Source organism: Aplysia californica, unplaced genomic scaffold (assembly GCF_000002075.1).
Source record: "Aplysia californica isolate F4 #8 unplaced genomic scaffold, AplCal3.0 scaffold00814, whole genome shotgun sequence".
Classification (NCBI taxonomy): domain Eukaryota; kingdom Metazoa; phylum Mollusca; class Gastropoda; order Aplysiida; family Aplysiidae; genus Aplysia; species Aplysia californica.
The window spans coordinates 203,782-209,061 of NW_004798084.1; positions in this window are offsets into that span (position 1 = coordinate 203,782).

Sequence of the window (5,280 nt, forward strand, 5' to 3'; positions counted from 1 at the left end):
GTGTGTGTGTGTGTGTGTGTGTTTGTGTTTGTGTGCTTGTGTGCTTGAGTACTCACCCGTGTTTCATTGCAAATACTCCTCTGAAAAAAGAAACTCGAAGCAAAATGGGGGTCGATATTAACCGCGGGTAATATCTTATAAACATTAATTAATTTCTAAAATAAAACAAAGCAAAAAAACAGAGAGAAACGTTTCAAGTGCTCCCTCTCCTATATTGTTTTGTAAAACTTTATTAATATCTTAATTGCAATATTATAGTAACAATATAGGTGCAGGGTTATTGCTTGTACATGTATTTCTTTATTCACATCACATCTTTCTAGTGTACCGGAAATTTGTGTTGTCGGGGTGCCGCTCTAACCAACAGCGCGATACCATCTCGATTAGAGGTGATAACTCTTGTGGCTTTCAGCAAATAGCTCAATGGATCTCCCTGGGGGGAGGGTGCGGACTTCGGACAACATGGTGGACGCAGACCGCGCATCCATCTCGCCAATGGCTGCTAATTTCTACGTGATGTGAGGGTGCCCAAAACTCGCCTCGTTCACAGATGAGCTGAATTTGGCATGATTTGTATCGATTTTGTGTCAACGGGGAAAAACAAGGGAAACTCACCCACCACCGCTGGTTTTAGTAATTACCTCTGACTGTTGACGTCACTGCACACAGGCTAAAGTTGAAGCAAAGGTCAATCAGGGCTCGACGAATGCGTTATATCTGTCTACACCTGTCTAACACAATACGGGCGAGTGACGTGCCAGGGGCAGTAATGTCGTCCTCTCACGGGGAAATGGTGGTTGTACTCCATGTGCACCAGCGTCTGTGGTGTAGGGGTTAGGCGATTAGATGTCGCACGCAGTAGACCCGACTTTGAATCCCAAGTGGGCAGAACAAAATTTTTATCGAGTATCTCGATCGTTTTGCTGGGATATTGTTTCTCTCTCAACCCGGATTATTCCTGACAGGCTGAGTCATAAGCCCGATGCCTTCTAAATGATCTAAATTGTGTCGATGGGAAGATTAAAACACCAACTTAAAAAAGAACTCCAAGAACTGGAGGGATATTGGTATTTGATCTAGTGAAACGGACACTCATCTGGGGTGTAATGGCTTAACACCTATATGCCTTCTTAGATCTAAGACATGCACACACAAAAATAAAACGCTTGCTCGCTTCCCGAGAGCAAAAGGTTGGGGTGTTGTTGTTGTTGTGTTTTTTTTTTTGGGGGGGGGGGTTGTTATTTTTGTTTTGTTATTGTTGTTTTTTTGTTTTTGTTTTTGTTTTTTGCTGCGGGGCTTTTATGTTGTTGGTTTTTTTCGGGGTTTTTTTTTCTTTAAACCAGATACGGTATGTCAGTCTTTCTTCTGGGATGTTGTATCCATTCCAACTCAGCCCATATTGACAAGGTCGAAGCAGGCCCAAGCAGAAATAAGCGGGAATCGAACTCACGCCTTTTACAAACGGCGATGGAGAGATCAACCTTTACCGCATAGATATCAGCAGTGTAGTCTCAAGATGACCTGGCAGTCGACTGGTGTCCCCAGCAGGACAACGCCATCTGTCAACACTGCCACAGCGATGTGAGAGCTTCTTGAGCACCAGACAGACAGCTCGTACACTGATAACAGACCATCTTCACAGAACATCTTAGGACTATAAAGATACAATCCGGTATTCATCTAGGGAAACGTCGCTTCAATGCCAACCTACGTCACTTCAGGTCTCGTTATTGCTTTCATAACAGTACAGTTTGCGATCTTCGGTTGACGCTTCAGCCTGATGTTCGTTCGTGGCTGTTGTCGTCGTCATCGCCCTCGTTGCCGCTTGAAGAAAATAAGCAGCTGTGATAAAAAGAAAATGAGGAGAAAGAGAAAGACGAGTAAACCAAATCTACGCGGATTTTAGTTTATCATGTACATTAAGTCAGCCCCAAAAGTCCCGAAAATCGACGACCTTCCCAACTCTCGTGCACACACACACACACACACACACACACACACACACACACACACACACACACACACACACACACACACACATTGTCTGCAGTTTCCCATGGCTTAGCACAGCGTCCCATGGTGTCACAGGGCAATTCGCCATCTTGACTTAGTCTCAAGAGTCCTTGACCCGGAAATCAGTCTGATAACCAACCACATCTAAAGCCAAGGTCACACGGTGCCGCACGACTTCCTCCCAACACAGACGCTGTCTCTACACTAGATCTTTGATAATATTATATTATTAGCTTTTTGAAAGCCATGAAGGGGAGAGCGGGGAGAACTGGAAACTATCTATAGGTAAACTGGGACGAGTCCCAAAACATGTATTTTTCGGGACCAAAATTAGCCGTACTGTAATGAATAATACATTGTACTACTTATCACTATAGATCTACATGTACTTTTTGATCGCTTTTACATTTCTTTAGGTCTACACTTCTATTTCCATTTTTGAGTTCCTAATACCGCCCTAGTTTTGCAACTTTTTCAAGATTAGTTTCTGGCTATTCTGCATCGAATGTTTTGAACTTCAGCTTTTTACACTGCCATTCGTCAGCTTTTTTTTAGACAATAAAGGACAGGCTGAGTACTAACTCTTTGAAGTTCAAAATCAAACTTGGTGTATACCCAAGGTCAGGAGAATTGGCATATAGCGTCCCATTTTACCCCACTACTGGTATCCCAGGTATCCTGCAGCAAAGAGAACAATTATCCAGTACAAAAGTATCCCATCAGGATGGAACAAGGTGCAGTGAAGATACAATGTGTGCCATCCAGTTGATATACAGCCTATAATATATTGACCTGCTATATACATGTAGTTATAGAATTATAACGCCACTTTCCTTTTTTTTTTAATAAGAAGAATTTCGCTAATTTTCTTTTTCAGAAATGTCTTGTATTAACAGTCGAAAACTCGAAGCAGGATTTACTCCATACCCCACATAAAATTGTGAAAAATGTGGTGCCGGGGGCTGTCTAGAATGGTAAGACTGTCCAGGAAGCGCCCAGCAAATATTTTATGTTGGTGGGCCAAAGTCAACTCTTGGTCAGTATGTGCAGAAAGTGAAAATGTGGGCTAATTCAGGGCTTCATTCGAATTACAAGCACCAAAAGGTTTTCCCTGAAGCACAAGCATGGATACTAGCCGATTATGTAAGAGCTTGCTCAAACAAGTTTTATTGATTCACAATAAACCAAACTCGTATGTTAGCCAATGAAATGGCAGTACAGAACAATGTGAAAGCTCTAGATGCTTAAAATGACAACAGCGCGACTGGTAGAGAGTGGTTACTCCATTTTTTGCAAATGTGCCTAGATTTTCTCTGCGCACACCAAAAGCGACTCTCTCGAAAGAGCGTTGGTCTTCATCCGAGAAAACGTGACTAGGCTTTTTCAAATTCTTTCGGTAACAGTGGCAGCCCAGAGTATTAGCATTCACGGTATGCAACCTTGATGAAGCTGGATGCATAACTGTGCAGACCCCCCCCCCCTCCCCCCGATGATCGCACTCAGGGGCTGCAAAGGAGCATGGTGAACATGTCACTGTTTGTTGCATGGGTTTTTTCTTCAAACGTATCTCTTCTGCCACTAGTCTTCGTGTTCCCTAGAAGAAGAAAAAAAGCTCCTGAAAATATTATGATGAATATAGCTGCTGAACGATCCTTCGGCTCAATGTATAGCAATGGACGAATGAACTTAGATATGTTCCCCAAAGTAATGTAGCACAATTTCTTTTGTTGTCCTACAATGAGAACCAAGCGATTTCAATAAAAGACAATCACTAGAGTCATTTGACAATGATCTCTCTTGAACTTGCCAAAAAGAACGTGTGCACCTGATCCACTTCACACTAGCAATACAATACAGCCATTTGGTCCCAAATTAACAGCTCCATGCTCCAAAATCCAGGACAGAACATTACCGTTGACATTATGATATCTTCGATGAGCAAGGCATGGACCAGGCACAGAAAACATTAAGTCTCGCTTTATAGTCTTAGGGGTCTGGTCTCTAAATGAATTGAAATTCGAAGATTATGAATTTTGCCGTCAGTCTCAGCTGATCGATCACTACAAGATCAAGACAACATCACCCTCAGCTCCTACCACCCCAGCCTCAGTTCCTACCACCTGTGAAGCCATGTCCCACTTCACCCTCATCATTGTCCCAATTTACTTCTCACAGTCCCAGGTCACCACGATGCATGTGTATGTTATGTTTGAAACTATGTATAATTCTGTTATCAATTAAGATAACTGCAGGTGTTATTGTTCTTTGAGTGTTGTTTCATGTTTATAACTCACGCCAGGTCTGAAATGAAAGAAAATAAATACAATATAATATTCAAAATTGTGACTAAAGGTGTCCCAGTTCTCCCGCCCTCCGCACTATGATTTTGAACACTGTTGCAATATGGTGCATTATGCAACACAAACCTGACTGACCACCACCTAAGGGGTTTAATATTTGTTTCATTTCTCCTCTGTGAAAAATGTTGCGAAATTAATGTCCATTCCAACACTGTAAGGTCATTAAGAGGCAGTGCCTCCTAGTTTAACGTCCATCTCAGATACGACCGAACCAAACGGGCGGAGATTCTCAAAATCTCCAAAACAACCTCGAACCAGGACCATGACCATCCGCTCCTTCGTCTAACTAAAATGATGCCAACTGAGCTAGCGAGACGCCCTTTTCTCTCAGTTCTTCCCACCTGGAACCATCCTTCCTATCCCAGAACATACATATATAGATCGAAGGGATTCTAGGACCTAACATGTAAATTGAAGGGAAACTAGGAACATACACATGTAGATCGAAGGGAAACTAGGAGCTCGTTTGCAAGGTATGCTGATGGCGTCGGATGCCTAGAAAAGCAACAGTTGGATCCAAAAGTAATCTTCCTGAAGAAAAAGCCTCTTCATGCTGATTCGTTCCCCTGAAAAATCAGAAAGACCCATGCAGACCCTGTTTCTGGACTCCATCCTGAGTAAATAATAGGCTGGAGGAATGATGAGATGACCTGGAGGACTTGTGCAAGTATCACTGCCAAATAAACCCATCCTTCTTCGTCAGAAACAAAAATAACGTAAGAAATTCACGGTACTTGCAACACAATTATTAGGTCATATAGATATAAGTGCCGAAGATTAGAGGTAACGAACACAAAAAGGAGGAGAGATGAGGACGATAAATGTTTGATAGGAAAGTAGAAACTAGAGCACCCGCCAACCACCAACGTCCTCGTTAGAACATGTGCAATAGTTTCTTTGATTTATA